Source organism: Eschrichtius robustus, chromosome 3 (assembly GCF_028021215.1).
Source record: "Eschrichtius robustus isolate mEscRob2 chromosome 3, mEscRob2.pri, whole genome shotgun sequence".
NCBI lineage: Eukaryota > Metazoa > Chordata > Mammalia > Artiodactyla > Eschrichtiidae > Eschrichtius > Eschrichtius robustus.
This window is the reverse complement of record NC_090826.1, coordinates 37,264,413-37,277,662: the sequence shown is the minus strand read 5'-3', so window position 1 is coordinate 37,277,662 and position 13,250 is coordinate 37,264,413. Positions and strand designations below refer to the sequence as shown.

General features: G+C 41.4%; 1 protein-coding gene and 1 pseudogene across 2 annotated transcripts in view; one reads left to right on the top strand and one right to left on the bottom strand.

Annotated features, from left to right (window-relative positions):
* The window catches only part of EIF2B3 (eukaryotic translation initiation factor 2B subunit gamma), a 153,685-nt gene that overhangs the window by 86,701 nt on the left and 53,734 nt on the right, over window positions 1-13,250 (top strand). The window lies entirely within an intron of this gene.
* Window positions 12,437-12,616, bottom strand: LOC137761033 (small ribosomal subunit protein uS14-like; annotated as a pseudogene).

The following is a 13,250-nucleotide window of genomic DNA, read 5'->3' as shown; positions in this document are numbered from 1 at the left end:
GGGAGGAACTGCAGAGTTACTTTACAAAGAGTTGTGGGTTCAGAGAGGGGAATAATTGTGGCCGTTTTTGAAAATAATCTACCACAGTCCTAACCACCAAAGGATTTTAAGTAGGAGAATGACATGATCAAATTGCCCTTTGAAAAGATAACTTTGGATGTAGTGTGGAGAATGGATTGGAGTTGGGTAAGAGAGGATGTAGCGAGACCAGGTAAGGGAGGGTATTGTAGTAATCCAGGAGAAGTAATGGTAATTTGGACTATGGCATTGACAGTGGAGACAAAGAAAAGTGGATAAATTAGAGAAGGATTTCACAGGTAAAATATGAGGACTTGGTGTGTGATTGAACCTTGGTGCTGAGGTGTGGAAAGTTGTCAGGAATGACTCACATTTTGGTTTGAGCTACAGGATATATAGTGAGATAGGGAACACTGAGTTTGTGGAGGTGAGATCCAATGTTTGGGCTGAATTTGAGGTGTTTTTAAGGCATCCAGGTAAAGATATCTTTTTTTTTTTTTTGCCTGCACTGGGTCTTCGTTGCTGCACGCAGGCTTTCTCAAGTTTCAGCAAGCGGGGGCTATTCCTCGTTGTCATGTGCGGGCCTCTTACTGTGGTGTCCTCTCTTGCTGCTGAGCACAGGCTCTAGGCACATGGGCTTCAGTAGTTGAGGCGCGCGGGCTCAATAGTTGTGGCTCGCAGGCCCTAGAGTGCAAGCTCAGTAGTTGTGGCGTACGGGCCTAGTTGCTCCGTGGCATGTGTGATCCTCCCAGACCAGGGATAGAACCCGTGTCCCCTGCATTGGCAGGTGGACTCTCAACCACTCCGCCACTAGGGAAGCCCAAAGATGTCTTAAAGTAGGAAGTTTTATATATTGGGTTGGCCAAAAAGTTCCTTTAGCTTTTTCGTAAGATGTTACAGAAAAACCCAAAGGAACTGATTCAGTACAATCCCTATCAGACTACCAATGGCATTTTTCACAGAACTAGAACAAAAAATTTCACAATTTGTATGGAAACACAAAAGACCCTGAGTAGCCAAAGCAATCTTGAGAAAGAAAAACGGAGCTGGAGGAGTCAGGCTCCCTGACTTCGGATTATACTACAAAGCTACAGTAATCAAGACAGTATGGTACTGGCACAAAAACAGAAATATAGATCAATGGAATAGGATAGAAAGCCCAGAGATAAACGCACGCACATATGGTCACCTTATCTTTGACAAAGGAGGCAAGAATATACACTGGAGAAAAGACAGCCTCTTCAATAAGTGGTGCTGGGAAAACTGGACAGCTACATGTAAAAGAATGACATTAGAACACTCCCTAACACCATACACAGAAATAAACTCAAAATGGATTAAAGACCTAAATGTAAGGCCAGACACTATAATACTCTTAGAGGAAAACATAGGCAGAACACTCCATGACATAAATCACAGCAAGATCCTTTTTGACCCACCTCCTAGAGAAATGGAAATAAAAACAAAAGTAAACAAAAACTGGACCTAATGAAACTTAAAAGTTTTTGCACAGCAAAGGAAACCATAAACAAGACGAAAAGACAACCCTCAGAATGGGAGAAAATATTTGCAAATGAAGCAACTGACAAAGGATTAATCTCCAAAATATACAAGCAGCTCATGCAGCTCAGCTCAATATCAAAAAAACAAACAACCCAATCCAAAACTGAGCAGAAGACCTAAACAGACATTTCTCCAAAGAAGATATACAGATTGCCAACAAACACATGAAAGAATGCTCAACATCACTAATCATTAGAGAAACGCAAATCAAAACTACAATGAGGTATCACCTCACACAAGTCAGAATGGCCATCATCAAAAAATCTACAAACAATAAATGCTAGAGAGGGTGTGGAGATAAGGGAACCCTCTTGCACTGTTGGTGGGAATGTAAATTGATACAGCCACTATGGAGAACAGTATGGAGGGTCCTTAAAAATCTAAAAATAGAACTACCATATGACCCAGCAATCCCACTAGTGGGCATATACCCTGAGAAAACCATAATTCAAAAAGAGTCATGTGGGGCTTCCCTGGTGGCGCAGTGGTTGAGAATCTGCCTGCCAATGCAGGGGACACGGGTTCGAGCCCTGGTCTGGGAAGATCCCACATGCCGCGGAGCAACTAGGCCCGTGAGCCACAATTACTGAGCCTGCGCGTCTGGAGCCTGTGCTCCGCAACAAGAGAGGCCACGATAGTGAGAGGCCTGCGCGCCGCGATGAAGAGTAGCCCCCGCTTGCCACAACTAGAGAAAGCCCTCGCACAGAAACGAAGACCCAACACAGCCATAAATAAATAAATAAAATGAAACTTTAAAAAAAAAAAGAGTCATGTGGGGCTTCCCTGGTGGTACAGTGGTTGAGAATCTGCCTGCCAATGCAGGGGACACAGGTTCGAGTCCTGGACTGGGAAGATCCCACATGCTGCGGAGCAACTAGGCCCGTGAGCCACAACTACTGAGCCTGCGCGTCTGGAGCCTGTGCGCTGCAACAAGAGAGGCTGCGACAGTGAGAGGCCCACGCACTGCGATGAAGAGTGGCCCCCGCTCACCGCGACTAGAGAAAGCCCTCGCACAGAAACGAAGACCCAACACAGCCATAAATAAATACATAAATAATTAAATAATTTTTAAAAAAAAGAAGAGTCATGTACCACAATGTTCATTGCATCTCTATTTACAATACCCAGGACACGGAAGCAACCTAAGTGTCCATTGACAGATGAATGGATAAAGAAGATGGGGCACATATAAACAATGGAATATTACTCAGCCATAAAAAGAAACAAAATTGAGTTATTTGTAGCGAGGTGGATGCACCTAGAGACTGTCATACAGAGTGAAGTAAGTCAGAGAGACAAAAACAAATACCGTATGCTAACAGATATATATAGAATCTAAAAAAAAAAAATGGTTCTGAAGAACCTAGGGGCAGGACAGGAATAAAGACACAGACGTAGAGAATGGACTTGAGGACACGGGGAAGGGGAAGGGTAAGCTGGGACGAAGTGAGAGAGTGGCATGGACATATATACACTACCAAATGTAAAATAGATAGCTAGTGGGAAGCAGCTGCATAGCACAGGGAGATCAGCTGGGTGCTCTGTGTCCACCTAGAGGGGTGGGATAGGGAGGGTGGGAGGGAGATGCAAGAGGGAGGAGATATGGGGATGTATGTATATGTATAGCTGATTCACTTTGTTATACAGCAGAAACTAACACACCATTGTAAAGCAATTATACCCCAATAAGATGTTTTTAAAAAAACAAAAAAACCCAAAGGAACTTTCTGGGCAACCCAATATATACTTGGAGCTCAGAGGTTAGCACTATGCCTAAGATAAAAATTTGTAATTACTGATATATAGATGATGACTGAAGATATGGGCATGGATGAAATCACTTAGGAAGAGCACAGAATGAGGAGGAAAGAGGGTTAGGAACAGGCTTACGCCAGCTAGAGGATCATGAGCTTCCAAAGGAATTTAAATCAGAGAGAGAAAGAGTAAAGGAAAACCAAGAGAACACACGTCACAGAAGCCAGAGGAAGAAAGTAACAGTAGTGTTGAATGTGGCTGTGAGGTTAGGTAAGATGATAATTTTTAAATGATCACTGTATTTTACTAAAATGGAAGTCATTAATGACTTTATCAAAGTGGGTAGAGTGGAAGATGTTAAATGGTGACAGCATGTTGGACTATTCTGAGAAATTTGGCTGTGAAGGATAGAAGTAGAACTAGAAGGAGGAGAAGGAAAGTTTGAAAAAGAATATTTTAACGGGAAAAACTGAGAACGTTTTAAGGTTATATGAGCCATATTGCATGTTAGGCAGTCCCTAAGGTGGAAGTGAGGTTGGGAGGACGTCCTCAGCATAGCTAGCTAATAGCTGCTACCCTGACTGTAGGGAGCCTGTCATACTAGGACTAACTGTATCATTCAGTAGTTTGTCCCATTCCTACCCCTTTCTTCCCACTCCCTACTGTGCACCTAACCTTGCCAACTCTCCTGGACCAACCAGGAATATTCTGAAGTACACCCAAACTCGTCAGGACCCTCCTGAAGTCTCTAACATTTGTTTCTGATGAGTCTATATCTCTTATTAGAATGTATACTCTTCTGGACATTCAGTAAGTATTTAGTGCCTGCCATGTAATACACTGTTCTGGACATAGTGTGCTGCTATGATGATCAAGTCTCAAATCTTCCTTCCCCGAAAGAGGTGATAGAGATACACAATGCAGAATAGAACATTAGTACTATAAGTGATTTTTCCAGTAGAATTCCATAAGTATTTAGAAAGGAAAAAAAAACCTCAGTAGATTAGGAGAATCTGGGAATTTTTTAAGGAGAAAATTACATGTGAGGCTGGAGCTTTAAGGATTTATACATGTTGGGAGTAGTGACACACGAATAGAGGCAGGCATTCCAGAAGGAACCACATGAGCAAAGACACAGAGAAAGGAAAGCAAAAGTAACTGAGTTACTCAGTTTCTCTGAAGCACAGAGAATAATATGAGAAAGTTTAATAAAAGCAAAGGGAAGTCTTAGAGGTTTACAAACAATAAAGTGATTACTAGGTTAGAGCTGTGTTTCATTCAGTATTATATACTTAATACAGTTCAGTGCCTAGCACATCTACCACTCAGGAGAAATTTATTTACCCAACTGTTGAACCCCAAAGGGTGGGAGTGCCTGAGCAGGTTGTCTTGTAAAATCTTCCGAATATGATGTAACTCTAGCCGTGCAAGAGCTGGAGGTTCTGTTCTTCCAGGACCACTTCTGGTAGCAATTTCTATATCAGAGAAGTAGAACTGCTATGAGTGATATAGAATAAGGGATTATTTTGCAATTGTGGAAGCTGGTAGAGCTCTGTGTGCATGTTGTTGCTTCTGTATAGTGTTGAGCCTGAAATCGCTATCAGTCAGCTAGACCAACAGTCAGAAGGAAAGCTGGATGTGGACAAGAGCAAGAACAAACAGGAACCCACATCTGTCTCTCACCACTTTTAGCTTCATTATTGTGGGTGATCTGCAGGAGAACTGACATCCTTCACCACAGAGCTACACAGTGCTTGGCTCAGGAATCCAGAGAAGCTGAAGGAGGATATCTGGTAGGATCCGGAGGAACTGCAGGTCTGGGTACTGTTCTCTGCCTGCTAGGTGAGCTAGCGTCTCAGTGACATACACAGGTTTCCATAATACTTAGCACCATCCAGTGACCTTCAGAGCATTAAAAAATGTGTCTGCAGCTTTCCTTCTGCCTTCTAAATGTCACACAGAATATCTCTTGTAGCCATTGCTAACTCAGAACGATTCAGAGAAGAGAATTTTGCATAACATAATTCCAGATCAGCTAAGTTAATACATAAGCCAGCATACCATGTATATGTATGTCCTTAAAACAGTAACTTTCCATGGTTTTTCCATCACCTAAGAGACAAAATCCAAGCTCTTTAACATGACATCTAAGCATTGTAGGCAGCTCTCCATAATCTGGCCTCTGGCTACCCCTCCAGCTTTAACCTTTATCATTGTATCCTAGGTTTTGTTGTTTGTTTTGTTTTTCATACCTGTTTGCCTTTGTATATGCTAGTTTCTCAATCTGAAATATCCTGTTCCTGCTTTGTCTTCGTAGCAGATTTCTCCTCAGCATTCAGAACCAACCTCAGGCTATGAAACCTTATCCTATCCCTGCTCCCTTAGACAGCTCACTGCATCTTTTTCTGTTCTAGCTTCCTACACTGTTATCACATTATACATAATAGATTAACTAACACGTAGTCTTCTCTACTAGATTATGAGTTCCTAAAGGCAACGTCTGTCTATTTCAGCTGTGTGTTCCTGGTACCAAGCACGGTACTTGGCCCATGATAATAATAATAATAATAATAATAATAATAATAATAATAATAATAGTTATCATTTAATGAGTGCCTAATATATGGCAAATACCATGCAACACACTTTAAGTGCATAATTTCTGATCATCTTAATAACTCTGCAACAAGGAGATAATATGATGGGCCTCCATGTTTGTTGAATTAATGAATATATTATCTAAGATTAAAAATTGTGGGGCTTCCCTGGTGGCGCAGTGGTTGAGAATCTGCCTGCCAATGCAGGGGACACGGGTTCGAGCCCTTGTCTGGGAAGATCCCACATGCCGCGGAGCAACTAGGCCCGTGAGCCACAATTACTGAGCCTGCGCGTCTGGAGCCTGTGCTCCACAACAAGAGAGGCCACGATAGTGAGAGGCCCGCGCACCGCGATGAAGAGTGGCCCCCACTTGCCGCAACTAGAGAAAGCCCTCGCACAGAAACGAAGACCCGACACAGCCATAAATAAATAAATAAATAAAATAAAATAAAACCCAAAGTTTAAAAAAAAAAAAAAATTGCAATAATTTTCCAATTTTCTCTTAAGGAAGTGGAACTTTTTCTTTAAGTAAAATCTTACATAGAAGCCTGAGATATGAAACATAGAACAGGGATTTATTCTGATTCAGGTTTCCTGTAGCAATTCCCAAAGCAGCTCCAGAAAACTCTCGGACTCTATGAAGCACAATATTCCATTTTATAACAAAGAAACTGACATGAAGAAAGATTATGCCATATTTAAGTGGTGAAGCCAGAACTAGAATCCTGGCTCTTAGTCCAGTGCTCTTTTTACTACACCAAGCTGCCTTTCAACTTTGACTTAGCTCACTATTAAGCCAGTGATATCACAGAATACAAGTGGTCATTAGTCTCAAGATTAGAATAAAAACAGAAATCCTTAACATGGCGGGAAACCTCTCCAGCCTCATCTTGTGCCTCTCCCCTTCTTGTTTTCTGTGTTTTAGCGGTCCTGGGCGACTTTAGTTCCTCATACTCACCAGTCTACCTCAGAGTCTTGGCATGTACTATTTTCTCTGCCCAGAGTGCTCATCTCATTTTCTCCACCCCTTTCACCTGGCTAACTCCTGCTTTTCTTTCAGGTTTAAGCTTAAAGGGAAGCTTCCTGTCATCTTCCACCCTGGACTAGGTCCCCCATTATATGCTTCCGTAATACTCTGTGCTCACCTTTTACAATTATTGCATACTTGCAATAATTGATTTTCCATTCAACTCTAAGCTTCATGCAGGGATCATGTCCATTTTGTTCGCTTCTGTATCCCAAGTGCCTGGAATGTAGTAGGTGTTCAATGAATATAGGCTAGGGACTGTCTCGTAGAGGAGTGAAGTGATTTTTTTCTTTTTAATTAATTAATTTATTTATTTTTGGCTGCATTGGGTCTTCGTTGCGGTGTGCGGGCTTCTCATTGCGGTGGCTTCTCTTATTGCGGAGCATGGGCTCTAGGCGCGTGGGCTTCAGTAGTTGTGGCACTCGGGCTCAGTAGTTGGGGCACGCAGGCTCAGTAGTTGTGGCGCACAGGCTTAGTTCCTCCGCGGCATGTGGAACCTTCCCGGTCCAGGGCTCGAACCCATGTGCCCTGCATTGGCAGGTGGATTCTTGACCACTGCACCACCAGGGAAGTCCAAGTGATTTGTTTTTGACATGGACTAAAATCATTTCTGTTTGTTTTTCTCTCGGTACAATGAGGAACAGCACTTAAAACTCTTAAGAACTCTTCCAGCTCTGGCAGTCTCTGCTGCTTTGAGTCCAGGGCTTCCACTTCAGTACAACTGCTTTTCTTGGAGAGGGTCTGAGCACCATAGCTCACTCTGCTGCATAGGCAGACCTTTGGTTTGGTAACTCCATATGCACTCCTAACGATCAACAATCTGTCATTCCTGTGACCTATGGTGCCAACAAGATCAGGCATTTGGGGTGGTATGGCAGGTGCCTTCCTATAAACAGCTACCAGGTAGTTATGTAATAGGTGCTTACTCCAAAATCTGTCTCATTAGAATTATAGATAACTAGTAAGTAGCCATGCTTCATAGATCACTCTCTTTCCTCTACTTACGAACAACCTTGGTTGTTTCAAGCACACCTTGGTCTCTAGTTTCTTTTAAATTGTAATGATTAGGCAGTAGGGAATTAGCTCTGGCTCTTCTAGTGGGAGAGAAGATGCTTCTTTGTTGGAACATGTTTAAGATTGCCAAACAAAATAGAAGGTGATTGTCTGAAGGTCTTCAAAGAGAGAAGTTGTTTATGTTGTTGCATTGAACACTTCAAGACGGCTAAGTTGTCATAGGAGGCTTTTATCCTCTTTGGAATTGTTGCTTTTGGTTCTTATGAATCATTGTTTCAAGTTTCAGATCTCCTGGCATCTGAATTCAGGAGGCATCCATGACATTTCCTTCACCTGTCAACATTTATATTTATGCAAAGAGAAGCGTATGTTAGAGTTAAGTTTCTTCTGTATTTTGAGTTTTTGTCCAGGTGAATTTTTGTCATTCTGTTCCCATTCCTTGCTATTCTCCTGTCCCCAAATTTGGACTCGGTTTGGTTTGGAAAAAGTCATTCTGTATAGCCATATAAACTATTAGGACATACTCAGTTTAGGTTAGTGGAGGCTTTCTTTCTTCACTAGGTTGTTGTGGACTGTCTCAGCATATATGCCAGTTTTCCCACTAGGCTAGAAATCCTTGCAGTCCCATTCATAGCAGTGCTGGAAGTCTAATAGTGTGTCCACATGGAGTGTCTAGATGAATTTCACTTTTTAAACATGCAGTTACCATAATCTGTTTCTTTACCTATCTGCCTTTTTCTACTCATTCTTCTAGGTAATGAGCGTTGTACTATGAGCATGTCAGGGAATAGAACTCCCAGTTGGCCTTTGCTATAACTTATGCAATGAACAGGATAAAAACAACTCAGTTTCTCCTGCGCACATGATGATTCTGGGGAGGGGGTTTTGTCTCTATTCTATAGATTTGAAGGAAATGAGCATCTGAATCCCTTAAGATCTTTGGGGTTTGGCGTGGGGGTTATAGATCTTATTATTAACTAAAGGAACTCAGACCTCTTTTTAGAGTTATTAAGAGATATGGGCATTTAAATTCTTAAGTTTATTCTGCTAGGGAGAAAACTGGTATGATTTTTTTTTAAATTTATTTATTATTTATTTTTTTGGCTGTGTTGGGTCTTCGTTTCTGTGCGAGGGCTTTCTCTAGTTGTGGCAAGCGGGGGCCACTCTTCATCGCGGTGCACGGGCCTCTCACTATCGCGGCCTCTCTTGTTGCGGAGCACAGGCTCCAGACGCGCAGGCTCAGTAGTTGTGGCTCACGGGCCTAGTTGCTCCGCGGCATGTGGGATCTTCCCAGAGCAGGGCTCGAAGCCGTGTCCCCTGCATTGGCAGGCAGATTCTCAACCACTGCGCCACCAGGGAAGCCCAACTGGTATGATTTTAACCATAGTAATTACTTGGTTTTGGGGGTTTGGGTGGGGATTTTTCAGTGTTTATCTTCTCTTTCATGGATATATTTCTTTCTTTCTGGGCTGCCTTTCTGAACTGCTTTTTTGTTCCCTAGCTCTGTAATTTTACATTGTTTTGTTTTGTACAATGTGGGTGGTACACATAGCTCTGTGTTCAGTTTTCTTTGAGTTAAAGCAAAGCTCTCAGAAAAATCTTGAGTCTTCAGTCCTGCATAATCCTGAAGACTAGTGTCCATGTGGCAGTCTTTCTTCCAGCTTCTCTGGAGATCTTAAACCTTTGTCCCTCACACACAGTACTTCGAGTTGTTAATATGAGGAGAAAATTGGGGTAAGCAAATATTGAAACGAAACACGGGTACAGCTTGGTCTTTGAACTCCTTGACATTTAAAAGTAATTTGCCCAAAACAGGCAGCTGCTTCTTTGATAGCATTTCTTAACATCTGCTTAGAAACTTGGAAGCAGAATGATAAAGAGTTCCTCTAGGCTTGTCTTAGGTCAACACTTAGAACCCCATTCCTTAGCAAATTCCTTCTTGAATGGTTCTAGTGGTTGATGAACTCCTAAATAGGGTATTCAGCAAGGGAACAAGTACAAAAGCAGGGATTTTTTTTAAATTACAGCCAGGCATTCTACCTTTCTTGCCTTGGATTTATATGTGAGACTGGAGCAGGGCTTCATCTATATAGAACTCCTAGGATTATATACGGAGAAAAGAAAGCAGTTGCTTGAGAGACCTTATGAGGTAACAGAAAAGCCTTAGAGTCCAAATACCTACATTTCAATCCCAGTTCTACTACTGTCTACCTCTGTGACCTAGGAAACTTACTTAACCTCTCTGAGTCTATGTTTTCCTAATCTGTAAAAGGAAGACGGAGATGTTGTGAAGATGTGAAAGCACATTGCAAAATGCCTGGCGCATAATAACTATTCAGCAGATGCTGGTTCCAGTCCTTCCTTCCCTTAAGTAACTGGAATCAATTAGAGTATTGGGTTAAAGTTCACACATAGGGAATTCCCTGATGGTCCAGTGGTTAGGACTCACCACTTTCACTGCAGGGACCTGGGTTCGATCCCTTGTTGGGGAACTGAGATCCTGTAAGCTGCATGGCGCAGCCAAAAAAAAAAAAAGCTCACACATAGCAATATACTGAGAACAGATGTGAGTTGAGAGCATAGGAGAGTCCTGGGTTAATCAGTGTGCTATAGTCTGAGCCACAAGGATCATGTGCTATACATCTTGACTGACTCAAGAAGAAGTAGAAAACCTGAGTAGACCTAGAGCAATTAATGAAATCAACTTAGTAATTTAAAATCTTTCAACAAAGAAACGTCTTTGAGGCTTCAAAATGTAAGGATGGCTTCTTTAGTGAATTCTATCAGATATTTAAAAAAGAAATAATACCAATCCTTCACAAAGTCTTCCAGAAAATGAAAGAAGAAGGAATACTTCCCAACTTATTCTATGAGACCAGTATAACTCTTTGATACCAAAGCTAGATAAAGAAAACACAAGACCAATATCTTTTATGAATATAGGTGAAAAAATTTTCAACAAAATATTAGCAAAATGAATCCAGCAACCATGCCTAAGTGAGATTTATCCTAAGGGTGCAAGATTGGTTTAATATCTGAAAAACAATTAATATACTATGTTAATAGAATAAAAGATTAAAAACTACATGATTATCTCAATAGACACAGAAAAAAACATTTTTAAAAATGCACCACCCGGGCTTCCCTGGTGGCGCAGTGGTTAAGAATCCGCCTGCCAATGCAGGGGACACAGGTTCGAGCCCTGGTCCGGGAAGATCCCACATGCCGCAGAGCAACTAAGCCCGTGCGCCACAACTACTGAGCCTGTGCTCTAGAGCCTTTGAGCCACAGCTACTGAAGCCCGTGCGCTTAGAGCCCGTGCTCCGCGACAAGAGAAGCCACCGCAATGAGAAGCCTGCACACTGCAATGAAGAGTAGACCCCGCTCACTGCAACTAGAGAAAGCCCGCGCACAGCAACAAAGGCCCAATGCAGCCAAAAATAAATAAATAAATAAATTTATTTTAAAAAAAATGCACCACCCATTCATGATAAAACCTTTCAACAAGACTTCCCTGTTGGCACAGCGGTTAAGAATCCGCCTGCCAGCGCAGGGGACATGGGTTCGAGCCCTGGTCTGGGAAGATCCCACATGCCATGGAGCAACTAAGCCCATGAGCCACAACTACTGAGCCCACATACCACAACTACTGAACCCCACGCGCCTAGAGCCTGTGCTCTGCAACAAGAGAAGCCACTGCAATGAGAAGCCCACGCACCGCAACAAAGAGTAGCCCCCGCTCGCCACAACTAGAGAAAGCCTGCGCGTAGCAATGAAGACCCAATGCAGCCAAAAATAAAATAAATTAGAAGGAAAAAAAAAATTTTCAACAAACTAGGAATTGAAGGGAACTGCCTCAGCCTGATAAAGGGTATCTACAAAAAACTTACAGAATACAAAAACTTAAATAATGTCATATTTGATAGTGAAAGACTGAATGTTTTCCCCTAAGATGGGAACAAAGCAAGAATGGCCTCTCTGGCTTTTTCTATTTAACATTATAGCCAGTTCATTCAGGCAAGAAAAAGACATAAATGGCATTCAGATTGGAAAGGAAGAAGTACAACTACCTTTATCTGTAGACAGCATGATCCTATATGTAGAAAATCTTAAGGAATCCACAGAACTACTGGCATTAGTAAGAGTTCAGCAAGGTTGTAGGATACAAGATCAATGTACAAAAGTCAACTATATTCCTATATACTGTCAATGGACAATAAAAATGAAATTGTAAGAAAACAGCTCCATTTATAATAGCATCAAAATGAATAAAGTACTTAGGAATAAATTTAATAGAAGATCAAGACATAATACTGAAAATTACAAAACCATGCTGAGAGAAATAAAGTTTGTGGGTTATTTTTTTTTTTTGAAGTTTAAATTTTTTATTTTACATACAAAGAGCTAGCATTGTTTCTGCATAAGGTAGATGTCCTGGATGACCCATTCAAGGAAGTTCACTTAGTCCAACTTAATGAAGCTGATGTCCTTCATGTACTAGAGGAAACGCTGGTGGCACATATTGAGGCCATATTTCTGGATCGTACTGTGCCGATTTGAGCAGATGCGGCAAGAGCGAGAACCCTGGCCGAATTTCTTTGGATGGCTCCAGTAGAGCTGCTGGTGAACCATCTTGCTTTCTCGGCTGCAATGAGGCAAAAGGCAAGAGAAATAAAGTTTAAGTATATGAAAACACATTCCAGTGTTTCTGGATTGGAAGACTCAATATTGGGGTTTTTTTCTTTTAAGGTTAATATTTTTATTTTTTATTTTTTTATTGACGTATAGTTAATTTTAGTTTCAGGTGTACAGCACAGTAATTCAGTTATATATATGTAGTATAGTTCCCTGTGCTGTACAGTAGGTCCTTATTGGTTATCTATTTTATGTATAGCAGTGTATCTATGTTAATCCCAACTCAGTATTGTTAAGATGGCATTTCTCCCCAACTGATCTTTAGATTCAACACAAACCCATCAGAATCCCAGTAAAGTTTTTTGTAGAAATTGACAAGTTGATCCTAAATGTTATGTGCAAATTCGGAGGACCCAGAATAACTAAAACACTTTTGAAAAAGAACAAAAAAGTTGAAGAACTCATACTTCTCCAATTCATAACTTGCTATAAAGCTATAGTAATCAAGACAGTATGGTACCGGCATAAGGATAGACATATAGAGCAGTGGGACAGAATTGAGAGTGCAAAAATATACCCTTACATTTATGGTCAATTGAATTTCACCAGAGAAGTCAAAACTTAATGAGCAAAGGATAGT